The sequence below is a fragment of the Dipodomys spectabilis genome, unplaced genomic scaffold (genome assembly GCF_019054845.1).
Source record: "Dipodomys spectabilis isolate Male_0828 unplaced genomic scaffold, ASM1905484v1 ptg000339l, whole genome shotgun sequence".
NCBI lineage: Eukaryota > Metazoa > Chordata > Mammalia > Rodentia > Heteromyidae > Dipodomys > Dipodomys spectabilis.
In genome coordinates this window covers 261,426-283,975 of record NW_024871016.1, presented here as the reverse complement: position 1 = coordinate 283,975, position 22,550 = coordinate 261,426, and the positions used below count along the sequence as shown (strand labels likewise).

Here is a 22,550-nt window from a genome sequence, read left to right as displayed (position 1 = left end):
TGGATTGCCTCCTCTCTCTCCCTATCATGCTCATAGAGTCCTTTGTATGTTTTCAATCTTTTCATTTATCATGTTTGCCAGCAGTGTTTGTAGTGCTATTTGGGAACTCTCCTATTGATTATTCATTTTCTGTTCTGTCCCCTGGTTATCATGAGTGGGACTTGAGATACCTGGACATGCAATTTTTCTTGTGTTTTTCCGGCTTACTCTACCCATTTAGGATGAAATTAACAACAGTTTTGTGCTAGAAAACTATCTTAAGGCAGCATCAACCAAAGTCTGTATTTGCACAGTCAGTAGTCTGCAGATACAATCTAGTTCAACAGATACATCTATTCAACATCAAACAACTGTATATTAATGGGCTACGAACAGCAAAGAAGAATTTGGTAAACCAGAAATTATTAGGTTTAGGAAGAGATGAGAGAAGGGGAGGGATATAAAGGATATGTGAAAAACTTAAAAATAAAAATACTTAAAATATTATATAGGTATAAAGAGGTTGTACTGCTATTAAGGAATTTAAGTCTAAGAGGTTTTGAATTGAGTAATAAATTTGTGGATTAATTATGTACACAATAGAGGATAAGGTCTAATAATCCACTATGGGTTTATCTGAGAATGTGCAGAACAGTAATTAAGTCACATAAAGAACGAAAGAGAAGAAATGGTGAAAAGGATAAGAAAGAAAGAAAAATCAGAAGTTCAATAGAGCTATCCAAAAAACAAAACAAAACAAAAAAAAAAACAAAAACAAAAAAGGGAGAAAAATGCACACACACTTATACCTCTAAATTAAAATTCTAAGAGGAAAAAAATTACTAGAACACAATTTTTTTTCAAGAAAGGTATTAATTAAAGATTTAAAAAAAATTTTAGAAAAAAAAAAATTTTTTTTATAAAAGCAACAACAACAAAAAAATTTCTTTGATTTTTTTTTGGAAGGGTTGGCAAAAATCTTGTGTCTCCCTTGTGTGCATAACCAGCCTCTTATTGGAGTCTCTGGTCTGCTTGTTTTCCTGTGGCTTGGTTGGTTATTTAACTCAGCTTCTTTGAACAGGCAGAAAAATGCTCTGCGATCCTCCTCCCAGGTTAGTTCAATAGGAAGAGATGGTTTTTTCCTTGAGTTTGGAGATGCTGTGATGAGGCTAGGATCTGTGTAGAGTTGAGGCCTTTCAGCAAACAGTAGCTTTTCTCGGGGGCTGGTTTGGGAGAAACTCACAGAGCCCAGCCCGGAGCCACTCCCAGGGTTTCTGTTTACTGAATTTCAGTTGATTGTTGAGGCTGCTAAAGGGAGGGGCAGCCTCTGGCTCTGATTACCCGGTGAAGAAAGCCACTACTGGAGCTGGCGCCCCAGCTGGGTGACTTTTCCCTGGGTGGAGCTGACTGAGTCTGGCAGGTCAGGTAAGGCTCTTGTGACTTGCTAGATGACTCAGGATTTATTCCAGGGCCTGAGTTGGAGCTAGCAGCTCTGCAGGGCTTTGTTGGTATCCAAGATGGAGGTCTTCGCTACTTGGGGGGAGGGGTGGCCTTCCCTCCTCTGCTTTCTGAGAAGGAGTGAGGATGTCAGGCTTCTACTCACACCAAGTCTTGGTTCCTGGGTTGTCTCTGGTCTGTGAACTGCAGGATGAAGATGTCTGCTCCTTGTCGGTTCTTGCTGGTGTTGAGTGGAATCTGCTCTCCGGCCTTGTCTGGCTCCTTCATCACAGACTCTCTGTGATTCAGGTATGGCGCCTGCGGTCTTGCCCTGCCGCCGTGGCGGCAGCTGCTGGCAAGGGCTCTGGGCTGTCTCCTTACCTGTATTTTCTCTCTCTGGCTTAACTCTCTGTCCTGTGAAGGCACACTTGGTGTGATTCTCTGGCTTAGCACTGTTCACTGGAACTCTAAAACTGCTTTCAATGCGAGAGCTTGTTTAGCCTCCAGCTTCTCCTCCGCCATCTTTCCAGAACTCCAGTATAACACATTTAAAATAAAGTTATTTCTATGCTTGCCTTCAAATGGCATACTGTTTCCTTTTTTAATACTCTCAACCAGAAGTTTACAAACAAGTTCTATATGAGTAAAGAACACACTCAAAAAAGTCAGGGACAGAGTTTCCTTCAAGCCTTGGATTCTTTTCATGTACAGTAAAAAGGAAAGCAAAAGTTAACTTGAACTTTGTCATTCCTCTATGTTCAATTCCTCTCCTGGGATCAGTTTCCACATCCAGTAACAGGTACTTCCACTTACTTCCAGAAACAATCTAGGTTACTGCTCCAGATAAAATGAATATTTTCTGGCTTCATTGAAATAGCAAAAGACACCTTTGGACACTTGGTAACACATGTTTCAGAGACAACTTAGTAAACAGAAAATGTGAAATTTAAATGGCTAATAAATATGTTATCCCTGAGTATATTTTGTTCAAACTTCTTAATTACTCTGTAAATTATGGTGAATTTTAAATGGGAAGAAGGTTCTCAGATCTTTAATTGTGAGTGTATGTGCTGTTCATTAATTTCCCAAGTGTACCTGAGTTAGGAATAAGAGAAACAATAGCAATAATAGGAGAAAGAGAGTTTCTGTGTTTAACTGTAAGGATTCAATACAATATAGAAGACTACAAATATGACAACATTGAAACACTAAAGCCAAGTCTAGCATGTAGAGTGATGGGAGTGATATAGGGAAAGCATTACTCCTAACTGGAACATGAAGAATGAGGCCACTCCCTTTCTAAGTTATGCTTGCTAATCCCAAAATTTTGTAAAAAGAATGGAAGAATGATTCTGTTTCCAATGCAAGTCAGATATACGATCATGGACTTAACTGGAAAGAAAGAGTCCATCTTGAGAGAACAGGGATCATATTAGCAATGAACCTGGTGGCTAAGATCACATTAATTTTTCTTTCTTTTTCTCATATATATTTTTTTGCTGTTTTTGGTCATGGCACTTGAACTCTAGCACTGGGCGCTGTCCCTCTGCTATTCAGCTCAAGGCTAGTGCTCTACCACTTGAGCCACAGTGCCACTTCCACTTTTATGGTAATTATTGTAAAAAAAAAAATTGTCTCCAGTAATTTCCTACCCGGGATGGCTTTGAACCCCTGTCCTCAGATCTCACCACCACTTGGCTTATGATCACATTTCTAGCAGTGTACACTCAGCATATGTAATGTGTATGTTCATCTATCTTTATATGAATTCTTGAGTTAGAAATCTGGGCTACAGCTTACACTTTATACTCACAAAAATGTTTGTAGTTTAAAAGTTAATACTCCTGGAAAAATAAAACCTAAGGATGTAAAGGAGTCTGGGATGTTCAGTTTGTATCCAACCTGGGCAGAACAGGCTTTGAGACACTATCTATAATTAACCAGCCAAAAGCTGGCATATCAGTCATGATCAAGATTGCTGAATAAGAGCTTGAGACTTTTGCATACATACATACAAACATACACAGACACACATAGGCACTTATATGTGCACACAAAAATACAAAATGAAACAATTCTCACAATATGTAGAAAAGTTAGAAAACAATAGAAAATAAGTACTGAGTAAGACTAGAATTAAGTGATAACTTTTAATATTAGAAAGCCCTCAAATGCACTATCTTCAAAAAAGTTGAGAATATTACATAGGTTGGGACCAGAGATAGTAAGAGAGTCAAGTAATCATTATTAATGGGATCAGATCCATGGAGGAATGAATCAGAGACCCAGGCAGGTACATCTGAAAATGTTCATATCCTTTGTCAAATGTAAGAACATCTCTGAAAGTAGTACATAAAGAGTCTGTGCAGTCAGTCTAGTGGATAAGATCATAAGAGAAGTTTAGAATTGCTAGTCTGTTTCTAGATTAAATAAACCAACAAACTATGGCAGGGCAATGTGATACAAGCTTGGAATTCTAGCACTCAGACTAAAACAGGAGATTAGAGAGTGGAATTACATAGCGATACCTTCCCTGGACAAGGTAGTATACTTTTGTCTCAATAAAACAAACCAAACAACAAGAAAGGAATACACAGTTTAAGTTTGGGATAATTTTGTCACTATGCTTAGAGAAGTCAAGTTTTCTATGGAAATGCAACTCATATATATCCTCAGTTGTGTTTTAAATGCTCTCTCCATTACAGAACATTCCTAGATTCAAAATGACTCACGATTTCCATCTAAAATTTGAAAAAGTAAGTAATTACGTTCCTCCTTACACATTGAGAAAAATGCTAGGTTTGGGTGTGGTTTTCATTTTTGTTTTTGTTTTATTGGCTTGTCTTAGAGCTTGAACTCTGGGCCTGGACACTGTCTCTGAACCTGTTTATGCTCAAGGCTTGTACACTACCACTTCAACCTCACTGTCCCTTTTGTCTGGCTTTTTCTGAAAAGTTTATTGGAGATAAGAATCTAAGGAACCTTCCTGCCTAGGTGGGTTTTGAACCAAAATTTTCCGATCTTAGCAACCTGCATATCTATGATAGTTAAAAAGTATAAATATAAATAATATTTGCATGTGTTGAGAACACAAGAATATCACTGGGGGAACAATGATGCAGCTCTGTTTATTGTGGTGTTCTTTCCAGAACAAGGAGGGCATCACATTAGGAGAGGTGTAGTATTTTTTTCACAATAGAGGTAAGATATTCATGATGTGAATTAAGGAATTTTAAAGTGCACTTTTCAAGTTGGATACTATTGGTCCAGGATAACTTTATGACATAAATCTTGGGATTGATGGTCATAGAAATAATAGCTTACTCTGATAAATAATTGCTTACTCTTTAAGAATTAATTATTACAGATGTTTCATAGTATTATTCTCTATAGAATGTGGCTATTTTTCTGTTGAATTCTCAATCTGTAATACCCCATTGGACACTTTATTTATTGCAGAATTTCATAACATACAAACAGGTACTGTTTTGAATATCTCAGGTATGGAATGTTGAGAATTTAAAAATCAGTAGTTATTAGTCATAGGAATTTTGAATAACCTATATTCTGTCCTCTTAACAACTTATTTACTTTTAAAATTTATGTGTTTACATAGAATTAAACTGTTTTCAATTTTAGTATGAGAAAAAGTACTAAATTTATTCTTTTTTCAAAATATTGGCAAGTGTATTGTGAAAATATTATCTAGTTGGATAACATTCAAGTTGCTGAGCCTCTGATAAAGAAGGGATAATTAATTCAAATTACATGCCAAATAGTGTAATTTTTAAAAAGTTACTACATAAAGAATAATATTTACTATACCAATACAGTTAAATTATATTTTATGCAGCTTATTTTTAAAATTTTATTATCAAATTGATGTACAGTGTGGTTACAGTAATTGTAAGGTAGTGAATATATAACTTTCCAAACTTGTTACCTCTCCCTCCTTGTTCTTATAGTTTTCCTTCATCCCTTCACCCCTCAGAAGTTGTAATGTACATTTCCAATATATTGTATTGTGAGTATTGCTATTGCATTGTTTTTGCCCTTTGTCCTTTGTCTCACCATTTTGTTGTTCCTTTTCCCTTCCCTAATTAAGGTAAAAGTATACACGATACACAGGGTACAAAAATTAAATACAGCAGATATAAACCATAGGGGGAAAACCCAAAGAAAATAGAAATCACATAGTACATCTAAAAGTACCACCACAAATAAAACAATATATTTCCGTATCTTCGAGTTCATTTTGCTCAGCATCAGCTTATATGGTCATATATAACATAACAGAGCCAATGGAAAATAATAGTTGCATGGACACTATTTCATGAAAACATGTTAAATTTTTGATGGTAAAAGTGGAATTAGTATTGGCGAATTCGCGATTCTGATATAGGAATTTCAAAGAGTTTTAAAGTTATGACAGGTAAATTTTAATTGTTCAAACTTTTTAAAAACTTAACTCATTAAGAAAATTTAAATGGCCTAGGAAAGTAGGCTTTCATGCAAAGAAATCTATGGAGACTTAGTAGAGAGGAAGCAATGTGGATGAAGATGGCTCTTTTTAACACTAAACAAACAAACCTCAGAAAACTTGCTGTAAATCCTGTAGGTTCCTTGACAATTGTCCTTACCCAGGAAATATACTCTCACTGTGTGAAACAAGGTTGTAGTGGAATTTAAATTCAAAGTTCTTTAAAAAAAAAAGACATCAAAATTTTTGAACTAACCTTTAATTATCAAACTATCAAACAGTAATTATCTAAAAAAGATAATTTGGGTCAAAATATTTCAGGAGAAAGTGCCCTCCACAATGAAAGAAGGTATTGGCTTCACACTTTTCTGTTTGTAATACTTTCCACAATGTCTTTGCACGTGAAGCAGTGAAACATAGAAATCTGATTCGGTACTTCAAACCAATGATTTCACATTTCTAAGTGGCTCACAAAACATAATATCCTTATTAACATGAGAGAGTGAAGACTTCTGTTATTACATAACCCAAAAAGTTATGGGTTCAGAAAAGAATTGAGCAAATGGAAAAAGTTAGAAAATAGTGTTCTTAGAAACCCTAGCTAAGCATATTGGCTTAAGCAGTGGAGGGAGGCCAAAACTTTTTATATAGATTGTGTTTATGTTTTTGCTCCCTAAAGTGATTTTTCAGAGCTGATTTACCTCACTACAATGCAGAACTTATTGAATGAAACATGAAAATAAATTCCACATCTAAATTATGCAACTTAAAAGAGTTTTAAAAGAGAAACTATGAAGATGTTGCAGTGGCTGGGCTGTATAGTCCTTCAGCTTCACCAGACTTGAAGCCAAGAAGCTGTGATTAATTGGAAATAAGGCAAGAGCTAAGAGGAAGACATAGAAGTAAGACACAGAAGCATGGTCCTTTTGAAACAGACACTGTCTTCCAAGGTATGGCTGATTTTAATCTATTCTTCTCCATACATCTTGCTGAGCAAATGCAACACCAAGAAAAAAATAATCTATTGAAATAATTCTGCAAAGAATAACTTCACAGTTCCTGATATGGCATCTAAGGAGAGTCTTAAGAGAGAAGATAATAGCGGTGTATTTTTTGGTTTCCTCTTAGCAACTTTTTATCAAAATCTATCTTTGAGGATAGAATTGGATGAACCAAAAAGTAATGGAGTACTTATTTTTCTCCTCACTTTAGACACAAGTAGGCTTTCAACATAAAAGAAAAAAGAAAAAAGTATAGCCATATATTTGTGATCACAGCTTCTTGGACTGGTTTTCTGGAGACAATATACCTTAGATTTGTCCTAATTAAAATAGATGTTGTTTCATGGCCACCAAATGCAAGAGGAAAGTTTAATGGATTCACTTGGCCAATAATAGTATGATAGGAAAAATGGGAAATAATATGTAGTGAATTACTTTGACCAATTATGTTGCCAGAACAAAGAAGAAAAATATAATTCAAAGTGAATTTACTTAAAAGTATGAAGAAAAAGTAGCGAAGAGAGATGAAAGCAAAGATAGAGGATTGTTTTCTCTCCAATGGAGTAATGAGTTCTTGATCTTTTTTCTTCCATTCTATCTTCACAAGCTATCAATTGTGGCTCAGGACTGAAGTATCCAGTTCCAACAAAGAGAACTCGCAGAAGACAGATAATATTTGCAGCAGATGTTGGTGAGTTATAACCTTAGACCATCTATTTAAATCTGTTCAGAATCCTCCCCTACCCCAAACTGCTCTCTTTGAACAGCTTTGTTTGTTTTTCCCAAGACTGCCTTTCATTAACTGCTTAAAATTTTAGACAGGTCATATTCATACTCTCTAGAGATGCCTATTTGGTTGTGATTTTTGTGTTTTTATTTGTTGTTGTGTTTTTTAACTGAATTTCAAAAGGTTGTGGTACAATTAAATATATCACTCTAATTATCCAATGCTCCTGGATCACAGTGACTCATGTCATTCTCAACCAACCACTTCTCCAAGATTTACTTCCGATTTACCACTTCCTTTATCACATGTGTATATTGTATTTGCCCCTTGTTCCATATTTTATTCTTTCTATGTCTTTACTATTATTCCCCTCTGGTTTCAACTTACTGATAGTCATTCTGTTAATCTGTCTGTTAATACTTTGAAAGATTTATATACATTCCATGGAGTTTCAATCCTGCATATACTTGAACTGATGTCAGCTTACATTTCCATAATTCATTCATTTGCAATAACAATTTGCAAGACTGCAGACTTGAAGCACCTAGACATGATTATATTCTCATCCATTTGGAAGATTAATCTTTATTCAACAAAAAAGTTTAAAAATGGCTTGGAATATATTCCTAATTACCAATTTTTATAATTGACTTTGTACAATGGTATATTATTATTTTATTTTACATGGGATAATACTTTCTACTACCTATAAGTTTTGGAAAAAGAAAAAAACTAAGATTTACTACTATAGAAGAATATGATAGAAATAGAAGACAGATTTTGTTTGTCACATCTCTGCTGAGCACTCATATTCAAGATTAAAGTCATATTTCTTTCTATGTTAGACAGGGAAAACATAAAACAATGTATGATAAGGCAACTATTCATGACTTTTTAAAATGTTTCTTATTAAGTGATGAAATTTACTTTATAAGCTGAGGTTTGGGGTTTGAAACATGGCAGGCTGATCTATTTAACACATTTCTGGAATGCACCTACTGAACAACACAAATGGTGGGGGCTACTATTTCTACACTTTAATGAATGATTGAACCTGTTTGGCATTAATGCTGGGTAAATAAATCAACTCTATTGTAACTTGCTCCCTACACTTGAAAAACTTGTAATGTCACTAAGTATTATCTACTTATCAAATGTTATTTTGGCAAATGTGATTTTAAAAAGTTTATTTGAAAAGGAATACACTTTCAGGAGATTAAATGTAGGTTATGATTGGTTTGAGAATGACAACATTTTTATACCACAGAATCAAGTTGTACTAAAGTACCAGTGCTTTGAAGCACTAAGGATCTTCTCAATTAATGTTTTTCTGCATTACATTTGACCTCTAAGTCAAGTTTTCCTGGCCTTAGTAGACCATTTATGGATCTATCCTTCCAGGAACTATTTTTGGGCCCATTTATGCTGGACTGAAATCTTAGATTCATCATTAGGGGAGGGGTATTAAAAATAATCTTCTGACACTTTGTGATCTTCTTCACTCATATGGGCTCGTCATTTGTAAATTGAGTTTGAATTACAATAATTTCTCTCAGATTTTGTGAACTCATCCTTCATTTTAAGTTACCTTGCATTTCACAATTACTTGCTGCTAATTCTTGAATCTCAAGGAATTGGGGCCCTGAAATATAAGAAAAGAGAAATTGAGATGGATCTTCAATTACTTTCTGCTGGCATGTTGCATAGGCCTAGCTGAGAAGTCTTGCCCCTGTTATCTGATGATAACATGTAACTGGGACATTGGGTCCTAGGACCCATGGGTCCTGAAGAAGAATAATATTTTTTAGACACCATATCATCTAAATTTGGATATAATCTTTAGGAATGCTTCAGAAATATGGAGTAAAACCGTTTGGGGTGAGCGAGTTAAAACAATAAACAGAGCAGCAGAGTAAAACCTCCTATAGATTAGAGGAAAACAACATTGTTTCTTTACCATGTGAATTTAGAAGACCACGAACACTTAGAAGGTATCACAAGTTTATACCGAAGACATTTGCATTGACACTTTTTATATTCTAATATATATTCTAAACTTAATTATTTATATTCCAATTCTACTTATTGGAATAAATATCAATTTATTTGTCAAATTATCAATTAATTATAGTAAGTTTCATTGCGTGAAACATGAAATCAGCACATAAATATAAAATATATAACTATATATAATATAATAAAATGGCACATGTTTTGCATTGCTCTGTTGTGGATTGGGCATAAAAGGCAGCTCTGTTCTAAAGTATTATTCCATTATCTCTACCTCAGTGTTTGGTAGAGTTAGACCTAAAGCTTTACCATTTGTAGATTTACAACCTGGAGGCAAGATGAGACATTACCAATTTAAGGCCTAATAACAAAGAGAAACATATGGACTTCTGGATCTATAGAAATATTTGGTTTAAGTTCCTGCCTGGTTGGAAGGTAGATAGGCCAGGAAATTAGGTAATCATGCATATGAACAATTTTTCACCTTCTTGGCTTTAGCTCCTTTTGAAATGATAGGTATAATAAACAATTATATTTTGATAAAATACCTTCTAGACTGAACACTTTTGTCTGAAATGCTCATCTGTATATGATCCCTTGTAACTAAGATTAGTTTTGTTCCAGTAAGACAATCCATGCTGTTAGGATAAGATATTCTGGTTGTTCTGTTCCTACATGGAAGAAGGATAAAGGTTAAGGTAGACCTCATTTGGGAAAATTTCAACTGCAGAAGTTTAGAAGTAGCTCTTAAGCAAGGCCTACTTTGAATCCATTAGTTCTACAAAGCTAACTCAGTTGGATAAATAAGTACTTCAAAAAGCCATTCCCTTTGGACCTAGCTATGAATGCTTCAAAATGAAAAAGACTTAAAATAGTCATTGACAAAATAATTGAAAATGTGAGCAATCGTCTGAACAATATAATTTTTTCCATTATGCACAGAATTTTAGGGAAATAAGATCAGTATCATTGTTAGGAACATTAAGGTTTCCTTGTTACAAATAGGCACCCAAGGATATAAGCCTGTATAAAGATTGCATCATTAAATTGCATACTTCAATTTAGGGGACACTATATGCTTCAGCAGCACGTATACCCCAATTGCAACAATACAGAGATTAACATGGCAATTGCACAGGATGATATGAAAATTTGTGAAATATTCCATATTTTTCATTCTTCAGATGCAAGAAATGAAAAACAGTTTTTAAAAAGTTGATTACAAAATTACAAGTGTAATAATACATGTAATTCATATAATTAAAAGTTATTTTCACATCACTGTATTAAATCTTCAAATTAGTGAAGTCTTTACATAGCATAATCTTTAAAAAAAACTTTTGAAATTAGACAACATTGTCATTTTATCCCGAAGAAATATACTATAAGGACCTAGGAAAAAAGGAATCTTACACTGTTTCTATATGGAATGCAATCTGAAAGGACACATTTATTAATGAGCCTATATATTATAAAACAATGTAGAATTCAAAGTATTATATCTAGGACAGAATAAAATAGATTATGGATATTATACAAACATAGAATATAGAATACTTTAAAATATAATTTTTCAGACAAACACCAGAAATATGTTCAGTTTCTATACTACTCATTTCAACAGATAAGTTAAAATTCTTTCTGATTAAAAAAAGCACAAACTCTCCAGACACCATTATAGATGTATACAAATCTCTTTTGAATACATTTTGACATCAAAGTCAGGCAATTCACTTGGAAGAATTCCATGGAATCCATGAATTGTTACAGTAAGGTATTGTTGTTATTTGGATTGTGAAAATATTTTGCATGGACACAAACAATGGAATGGAATTTATGAAATTTAAAAAACTTAACCAAACCATGGTGACTTAGAAGAGCAATTTGTACAGCCTTCCAAAACTTCAAAGAGATAGTGATATATACTTATCCGTTTGGCAATATCAAATGCAGTTTCTTCCAACTTATTCTTCAGACCTGATTTGACATAATGCTTCAACAGATGAAGATCCAACGTGTTTTTGCTATCTCTGTTCCAAGCAGCAATATGCAAGGGGGTCAAGAGTCCTTTAGTTTGGGAATTGGTATTTGGATCATGATGAAGTAATAAAACAGCCACTCTGGTATTATTCCACGTAAAAGCACTGTGCAAGGGTGTCTAGCCATCTACAGTTATTGCAAGAATATCTGCCGATTGAGCCACCAACTCATGGCAAATGTCTAAGTATACCCTATAGGTTTCCTGATGAAGATGGTTCTACTCATCTTCATACCTAGTATTCACATGAGTGGCCTTTTTGGAAAGTAGTCCCTGCACTACTGTAGTAGTAAACAGATTATTTTCAGCAGTCCAAAGAAGAAATTTGCTTGGATCCTTCTCCATTTTTTTCTTGCAATTGATACCATTCCTCACTTTTTCATCGTGTTCCTCATCTTCATGACAATTGCCTAACCAGAGACTTTGAGTGCCATTGGGAATGATGTGTTCATGTTAGTTGAACTGTTCAGCAAAATCCGGTGAATTTTCTGCATCTGTTTTTTCACTATGATTTATTTTCTCTTTTTCCATTTTTACTATTCGAAATTATTCTAACTGTAGATTAGGGAATTGATGGAGAGCAGAGGAAAGATGTCCCTCCGTATTCAAAGATTCAGACTGAAAATATGGACCAGTGGTGTGTTCATGTGCAGTTTATTCTAGGAATGAGAAAAATGCATGCCTCTGATCAATTTATAGAGCACACAGAATTTTAAGTTTTGAAAAAAGATGGAAATAGAATTTATGTATTTATTTGAAATTAGTAAATACATTTATAGCAGTCTACATAAAGAGACGTAGCTTTGACCAAATTGTAGACAAGAATCTAAATCCTTGATAATTGTAGGAAGAGATCTGAATGGAATCAGTTGAATCACACTTTTCCTGTAGAATGAAGGAATAGGTCCATTCAGCAAGAGAAGGCAAGCCAATTATATCTGTGACAAATCTTTGTGGAAAATGGTATCGAGGATTACTTACTGGTGATCCACTTGCACTGGAAGCATGATTCTGAAATATTCCTTGCAGATTCTCAACTATTGCTTTGATCATTATATTCTCCAAGAAGAAAAAGTGAGATTTAATTGATAGCAAAGGACTACTAATACATTTTGACTTCTTATTAAACACCTTCAATCATAGAAACCACTTAAAGACAATAGACAGGCCTACTTTTATAGATGAAAACAAGTGTCTTTAATAGTCATGCAAAGGACTTCTATTTTATTACTGCATTATACATTTTTTCTAATGTTGGATAACAATAAATAATGAATCTATTAGAAAGCTCTTCAAGCTCATATGTCCAATAATGAGTTCTCTTATACTAAATCATGGAATTTTTTGTGTATGGTCAGAAGAAGAAATTTAAATTACTAACTTGATGTTTTGACAGGACAATTTCATCACTGTACATCTTGCTTCTATACTCAATTTTAGATTACGATCTAAGGATGTGAAATAGATAAGTATAGAGGAAAAAGTAGAAGCCACACTTGTAGCTCATGTCATTAATCCTAGCTAATCAGAAAGATGAAGTCTGAGGTTTGTGGTTTGAAACCAGACCAAACCAAAAAAAGGGCCATTAGATTCTGATTTGAAAGAAACCAACAAAAGCTAGAAATGGGGCTGTGGTACAAGCAGTGAAATGATAGCCTTGAGAAAACTAAAACAAAAAAAATATCAATTTCTGGGACAGAGCCAGGCCCTAAGTTCAAGCCCTATTATTAGCACCAAACAAATGAATGAATGAATTAGTTAATTAATTAAAAATAAATTAAGTGGTCACATGTGGATAGACAAGTAAAACATAAAACCCGTGGTGACTGGATAGTGTATTACTTTTTAGTAAGGCAAATTATCATTTATACTAATCATTAATATTTTATTTGAACTTTTTTGTGCAGTAAACCCTGAATTTAGCATGTATGTATATGTGTGTGTAAATATGTGCATGTGCTGTTGCAATGTTGCTTGCCAATATGGACAAGGTGGGACTGAAAAGAGCTAACTGTGTTGCAATATTTTTATTTATCATTGTTTTGTCATGTTATTTCAGTTCGACCCCCCTTCTGTACACTTTATTTGTCAAATAATAACATCATCAGAATCAAATCATTTACATTAAGTTAGATAAAAGAGACAGCTTTAGTTCTTATTATATGCTAGGAAAGAAGATACAGACATAATTAGGTAGTAAGTTATTGCTGTAAGATGACTGTCAGTTCAAAATATGTATTTGACCTCTTAAATTGGTTATAATTTTAAAATATACTCATGGAGTGAGTTTGACCGACTTGACCAAACCGGTATTACTCTCTGGTTATTCCCGTGAAACACAAGGTGGATAAATTCTGGCTTTCTGTTGAAAATAACTTTCTTTATAAGATCATATCTATTCTCACTAAGAGATAATCAACTCCAAATTTTTACGTTTGAATATCCCATGATATTGACTGAAAATCGGTATTGTTGATAAGCTTGCTAGATATTCCTTTCAAAAACAAACAAACAAAAAGCATGTGTCATCTCCAGATAATGGATGTATTTGAAGTTGTACATGCAAAGGGATCTTCACTAATGGCTCTTTTGTGGGAGTAACTATCGCAACTTAACAAATAAGGCTTTTCGTATATATATAACGAAATATAAATAACATCCCAGAGTGAATCTTGCAACTTCTGAAAAGCCTTTAAATATTTTAGAATTATTTCAGTTCATTGACTAAAAAGCTAAAGACATTTCTGAAATAAATATTGTTAAGATCTGAAAATGTAAGTGCATATAAAGGCTTTTATGCATCATTTTATGAAAATCTAGTTTCTATGAAACTAAATGGAATAGAATAGAAGAATGTAAGTGAATTTTGTAAGCTAATTTATTATTAGTATAACTTTGTTTTCTATTAACACAGTCCTCTGAATGTAGAAGATGTGTGTAGATGATGTGTGTCTGTACTTTAGTTATTTTTAGGATCTTTGTATTTAAAGGAGTGGATTTTTGGTATAAATAAAGGTCTTTTAAAATGATTAGGATTAATCTTGTGTTTTGTGTACTACTCCCAAGAAAATGAGTTATTTTCAAGTGTTAATAGTTTATAATTGAATCTTCAGTATCATAAGAAATTTTTAAAAATTTAGTATTGATGACTTTTTAAACCAATTGTATTCACAAGTTGGAGACTCTTTAATTCATGCTTAGGTCTTGGTGTCTATGATTTTTAACTTCTCGTTCCTAGCATTAATGATAGGTCAGAGTGCGTTTTTGGGTATATGAGAGGTAAAATATTTATGTGGGGTCAAAGGTGATTTTTATATCAGTCTTGCTTTAATAACATTTTAAAGAAGTACATTTCTCTCAAAATGTTGCACATCAAAAGCTATCAAATACTTCTCATGGTAAACAACTTAGGTGAGCTACAATGTGGAAATGATTGGTCCATCATACCTGCAGTCTGTTTCCATTCAGAATTGGGCAGGTCATTCTATCTGTAAGACTGTGTTAAACAGAGATGGGGTTGCCAAGCATATCTAGAAATCAAGAATGTTACACTTTAGCAGTTCCTTTCACCAAGGAGGTGTAAATTGACTATGAACTTGGAGCTTTCATATTAAAGCTACCTATTTTCTAACAAAGATAAAGTGAAATATTATTAGAGTGTTCACAATAATTTTGGGAAATTTTCCTAGAATTAGTAGACTAAGTTCTGGTATTTTAGTCATAAAATAAAATGAGGTTATTTGATACAGTGGGAGAGGGGCCACAGGCTAACTCTTACCATGCGTACATGTTGTACTAGTAATTCCAACTCTGAAGACTTCAGTATCATCATCTGAGAATTAAAAATAGAAGCAGATCCACTTTATGGGAATATTGTGAGGATTAAATTAGATACCATAGGTAAAGTACTTGGAAAAACAATCAGCATTTGATACTTTCTACCTATGATTTTATCATGAAATGAATTCTAACATTTTACTGTGATTTTTATATTGTGTCTATTTAGAATACACAATGTGATGTATTGATATTCATTGCATTGGTCACTTTTCTTTCATTATGAGGAAAATACCTGCAAATAATATTTCTGAGTTGGAGACTATTATATTAACTCATGGTTTAAGAGAACGCAGTTTAAGATCAGATGTCCCCATTGATTTTAATTATATTTTTATTAAATAGCTGGTCAAAAGAATTGCTATTCCACAAATCAGTTTATAAATACAATGGATCTTCACATAAATTACCCTTCCAAACCTCACTCCACTTTCATTTTTTCTAGTTTCATACTATCAGCATTGAATATTATACCTTCCCTCTCTTCCTCCATAACTCTTAATTCCTTCCCTTTGACTTTCTTTCACATCTTCCAAGTGACAGTTTCCTGGTATTCATTTCCTTGAATTTAAAGTTCAATTTTATAAGAAATTAGACCATTTAAATACTCCTCTGCAAATAGCATGCTTTGGTTAATACTATTATGTAATTGTAACCCCTCTGTCCGGTATTTTCACAATACAAAAATTTTCAGTTTTATGGTCGGTATATTTTGAAAAGAATGACATGACTTTATGAAATAAAAATAGAATCTTTAATGGGTGTATTGTCACTATTGCCACCCAGATTTTAAAAAAAATTCTTAGACTACTACCTCAATTCTTATGCAAAAATAAAAAACGATTACAAAACTAAATGTGAGATGTAAAAACCTACAAAATATAAATGTAAAAATTCATGACATTGGATCAGTAAAGGTTTCAAAAAATGAGAAGGAAAGCATTAGCGGTTAAAGAAAAGCAAGAATAAACTGGATAATATCAACTGATAACCTTTCATAATTCACAGGACTATATAACAGAAATGAAAACATATCCAACAGATATAGGAGACATATTTGTTAATACTACAATGTTAACGCTACAATCATTTTGAGTCTAAGTATTTTTATATCTTCTAAATCTATATAAATTTTTCCCGAATTGGGTATTTCTTTAAAGAACATATGTAAATTGATAGTCAATAGGAGGAGCAAATGAAATAAGTTCCTTTTTAATATCTAAGAATAAATCAAAAGAAAACTCACTAGTATGACCATAATATAAAAAGATTATACAAAATATAGTAGTGCAATTGTGGAGAAATTGATATACTCCACATAGCAAATCAATTTGTAACAATACTACAATCATTATATCAAGCAAGTTTTCAAAAGTTCAAAGAGAATTTATAGGATCTATTTATTACACTTCTATGTATGTATTAAAGAGAAGTAAAAAACTTGTTTGGACAGGGAATGTAGTTTACTGACATTGCACTTGAGTAGTATGTGTGAGACCCTGGAAATGATCCCCAAAAACAAGTTTTGAAAAGACACACTATAGAGGAGGTATGCTGGACAAATTCCTGTAACTGAATTTCATATCTATTTTAATGTCTGTTCTAAAATTTACAGTATTTCTATTTGAAGAAATGCAAGTTTGTGAAAATTAGGCTTGGAAAACCTATGACTGTACAATTCACTTCCAAAGCACTAAAATGTATACAATACATGGAGATAATATATTGCGAGTGAATTACATGTCAACAAAAAAAGAGAAACTATTTTTAAAATTACTGCACACAAAATGCAGAATACCTAAAAAGATGTTTTTGGTGTTGGCTTAAAAACTTTGTAAACTACAGCTTTTTAAACAAAGATATAATGTCTGTCTATGTTGAGGTTTTTGTCTGTTTATTTTGAGTTTATACAGAGATAACTCAATCAAAAAGTGTATGATAACTGGAATATCTAGGAATTATGCATCACTTATAAATAATTGATAACCTTTTCTGGAAGAAAATTTGGTAAATCACAGAACACAGAATCTATGCATCTGCATTTTATGAAAGCCATATGTTACTTACTCAATCCAATTGTTTTTCTCTACTTTGCTAGGGAAAAAATATTCTCAAGATAAGAGACAATAGCAGTGAAAAGAAACAAAATACACAATCATCTTGATTTATTTGTGAAAATAACAAATGAAATAAAACAATTCTACTTAAAGGACTCCAATATTAGTAACTAAGAAGATGTTCCTGAATGACAACATCCATTGAATTTTTGGAATTTTAATTTCTACAAACCTGTGACAATTAGAATAAGAAAACAAATATAGTCTTAGAGCAAACCAGCCTTGGAATAACTTTCTTAATTGTTTTGAAATTACATAAGAATTGACACTCCTTTGCTTTGGAAATATTTAAATAAGTTTATCATTTATTATAATTCAAATACGAAGCAAGAGTAATTTTATATAATCATTACAAATATCATCTTATAACTATGGCAAAATACAATAAAAGTCCAATCCCAATATAGTACCTATGTATCATTATACTTAATTCCTAATCATTACCTAAATATCTTAAACAAACTAAATATTCATGTCTTTAACATAGATGTAAATATTCTTTACTTTTTACTTAACATTTTCCAGGGGCCTGTATTCATGTTTCTAAGAAATGTTCACAGCAGTTAAAAGATGCTTTTGTGAAATTAATGTGATACATTTTGTTGGAGTTGAGTTGTTGTTGTTGTATGCAAGGCATAAGCATTGTCCCTAAGCCTTTTTATTCTCAAGGACAGCACTCTAGAACTTGAGGCCCAGAGCTAATTTATATTTTTCAGAATCTAAGAAGTAGTTTTCTGTCTGGGCTAGTTTCAAACCGAATTTTAAGATCTCATTACACAGAATAGGTTGAATTATAAGAGTGAGTCACTGCCACTTCTTTAGATGTATTTGTTAATTTTAATTATGTTTTAAGATTTTTGTTTCACCATAGTGTATATCTCTCTACAAATAAATTTAGACATATGTATATATTTCTGATGACAAATAATCTCTAAAAATGTATGTCATTCGAAACGTAACATTTAAATATATATATATGTATATATATGTGTATATATATATATATATATATATATATATATCTGAAGACAGACTCCCTCTAAAATTTTTCTACTGTTTTTGACTTTTTTCATTTCAAAGATATGCAGTCTATTTTCAAAATGTTTCCTAGCATAAAATAATTAATATTTCAATAGAAAGTAGAGTTTATTACTTTCAAGGGAATTTTAGATATACACTTGATATTGTAGTAACATTTACAGTATATCACTTGAAAAAGTTCTGTCTAAACCCTTAAATATTTTTGTGTAGTGAGGGGGAAAGAGGAAGTTAATTTATACTGGTTAGGAATTTGCAATGCTTCAAAAATCTATTCCATAATTTGTTATGAGCACATATCAACCTACCTGATGTGGTTTAGTTTTCGTGTTTCTTTATTTGTTCAAAATTTTAATATGGATGTATGCACAGTGGTAACATTAAAATTATTAATCAAAAGAAAAATAATAGCAAAATCATACACACATATCACACTATGATGCTAATAATAATTTTGATGAAGATGATGATGATGACCACAGTGTAGCCTGATAATGACAATGTTTTGATTGAAAAGGTAAAAAAGAACTTTAGACATCATTGAAGTTAGATTTCCCACATTGAATACATAGTTATAAACAGTGTTGGATGACATACAATAAGAATAACGAGAGGAGAGTTTCAATATCAATAAATAAAATCACATAAACAGGTACAGACACTAAAAAACCCTAACCTTATTCCTGCTGTTTCTCTAATGTGTACTCATTTTCTTGGTGGTATTTTTTTCTAATAAATAAAATCGTTTATTTCAAACATTTTGATGGACTAAGCTATAGTTTTCAACTAAGTGTTATTAGTTCAAATAACATTCTCATATAGATAGTATTCAAATTAATGTTTCCAATGATATATTAAGAGTATGTTCTTCAGTAAAGCTGTAAACACATGACCCAATTTACATAATACCACTTACATATCTGTAGTTACCATAAATGGACAGAGGCCCTAGAACCAGTAGTTAAAATTTATTTTTATTTCTGCATGAAACTATTTGTGAATTCATACCAACAAATTGAATTTGACTATTTATAAGCTAATGTGGAAAATATAAGGACGCTTCACTTATCTTTTTTCATGCTCCAGAAGGCAACAAATATATTCTTCAATATTTCTGGTAGATTACCTCCATTTACAGATGAGAAATGTAAGGCCAACAGTCAATGTAGTGAGTAAATAATGATACTTGAATTTGTATCTGTGCTCTTTACTCTGTGTGCTTACAAGAAGAGTAACTTGGTGATGGAGAGGACCAATAGGAAAAGACTATGTGGAAAAATCATACTTTGTAAACGGTTGTTTTAGGACTAGGGGATCAATGATGAGTATTTGAACCAGGCTGGTGTCAGGCGCATAAAACGGAGTACATAGAAATTGTGTTAGTGAAAGAAACTGAGAAAACCTTCATCATTCATCTTATCTAATGGCAGGGAGTAGAAGGGTAAGAAGAAATCTAAAGTGCATCCATATTTCTGGCTAGCATTTGTGTTAGTTATATTCTTGGTGATAAGAACTACAGGTGGAAATGATGGATTTAGAGGAAAAAACTCTCAGAAAATTCTAAAGTTTATGTTAAACAGATGTAAAGATAAGTCTGTTTAGATATCATCAATATATCCACGACCATGAATATGAAAAATGATTAAAAAAAATCAGGGGTATTATTAAAGGGAGAGGAAAAGGAAAATTCTGACATATGTGTGAGCAATGTGAGCAACAGTGTGGACAAGATTAGAAGAAAGAGATAAATAAGGATACAAAAACGTAATAAACACAGATTTACAGAAGTAAAGGAAGGAACGAATTTTCAGGAAGGTATTGAAGGAAATATGCTATTTGGATTTGAAAAGTAAAAGACATAGACAAGTTCAAAAAGAACAGTGTTTTGGTGAAAGTCATATTGATAAAATTCTGAGATATGAATGTGAAGTCATGAAATTCTGAATCCATGCATTCAACAGATCCTGTTGATTTTAAATGCAGAGAACAAATGCTTTTATCCTGACCTTAGAAGATTTATACAGATATAACTCTCATTAACTACTTAGAGGTATTCTGTGAATATTTTTGAAGACTTTGCTTAGCCAGGTGCATAAAGATTGAATTACAGCACAGGCAAGCCTAATTTGTGCTACCGTTCCAAGGAGTGACTCATGTATCCACACCATTTTGGGATTTTATTGAAATGTCTTTAGATATGTTCGTATATCTTATCAGCCTAATCATTATAAATGTAGGACAAGTAGCACCAAGTATTAGGTTGAACATACAGCTTTACTGATGTGACTGAAGACTCCTCGAATTGATTCTTCTTTAGAATAAAAAATGCCTCAGTACCATTGACAAATCATAACTGCCATATACTCTATTTAAATCTAATTTTTGTTAGGAATATCTCCATGCTGTAATAACCCTGTCAATCATCCTGCTACAAATTCTTATATGTAGAAAGTGCTCTTATAACCTTCAAGTTTTTATTGAATGGAAGAAGTCAGACATTACCCTCACCACTAAGATTAAATGCCAAAAAGATTAGACATTTTGTGTTAATGCCTTTCTTTTATTTTTTCATACACATTGGCAAGTGGGAAAGAATTCCTATGTAATAATAACACAATTTTTACTTGTACTAACAAAACATCTAGGATCTAGTGTTAATTCAGATACTTACTAATTAGCTCCATATTTTGTGGATATTTATATTTCTCCTGGGAAAACTTTTGAGTTCCAAGAAAATGCCCCTAAGGAGCCTTTCAATTCCAATATCACTGTTAATGAGATAATGTCTCATATTGCTTTAAATTCTACCTCCTCGAATGTAGGCATAGGGTTATACTGTGGAACTTTTCTCCTCAGAGAGTGAGTACTACCCTATTGTTTAACATGGACAAAATACCGTGATAAATAGACTGGGCGTGTGCAAACAAGAACTGGTAGTGGAACAATGTTCTTAGCAGTTTGTAAAGATGAAATGGAAATAGAGCAACCATGATCTCAAAAGGAACGTGCAAAGAAGACAAAGGCACAAAGTAGAATGTGCCAAGGAAATGCTGAAGTAAAATTTCAAATTATTTGCTCAAGAGTGAGGATGTGTTCAAAGTACTGCTTCAGAGAATGTAGTTGAATATCTTGGGGGAAAAACTGCTTTAAACAATTCTGGGATAATTGTACAAGTAGAAGCCCCTAACTCTGACTGTAATCAGCCACAACATCATTAAATTAGGGACTATTTTCCAAGTGCAAAGTGAGAAAAAGAGGGCTCATCACAGTTAGTGTTCAGGTTGAAGTAATGGAAATCACATAATTTTTCTGATAAATCTTCATTTATTTTTGGAACATTAAAGTAGGGAAAAGCCAAGTAAATATATTGCAAGTTCCTAAATTAAGCGGGATGTATCATATTGTTCTCTTTTTTAACTTGGAAGTTATAGATTATATCTTTTTATACTCTGACTTGGGACACTGATCTGCTCTCAATTATTTCTACTCTTCTCCTTCTTTTGACCATCCGCTTACATAATCTTTATTTAAAGAGACATACTTGAGCTTGCATTTCTAAATTCTTCAAAATTATCTGAATTTCTTCATACTTCTGGCATCCTCCTAAATCTTTCTCAAGGGAATATTTTGTCACTACCATTTTTATCCTATATGATATCTTCCTGCCTAATTCAGTGCAAAATATATATCATCCAGATATCTCAACACTTGTACTAACCTAAAATACTATCTTAATTAGAAATCATGATTTCAGTATATCTGGGGAGGTGACATCTGTCACTTTTGAATGACCCTAAGTGATACTTACATGAAATCATGTTTTAAACCAATACGCCACTGAGAAGATGAATGAATCGATAAAATCGGTGAAATCATTAATACACAC

At 32.7% G+C, this 22,550-nt stretch overlaps 2 pseudogenes; one reads left to right on the top strand and one right to left on the bottom strand.

Annotated features, from left to right (window-relative positions):
- The first annotated feature begins 10,709 nt into the window (after positions 1–10,709).
- Positions 10,710–10,808, top strand: LOC122095175 (annotated as a pseudogene).
- Positions 10,809–11,486: 678 nt separating this feature from the next.
- On the bottom strand, positions 11,487–12,203 carry LOC122095169 (annotated as a pseudogene).
- Between the last annotated feature and the right edge of the window lie 10,347 nt (positions 12,204–22,550).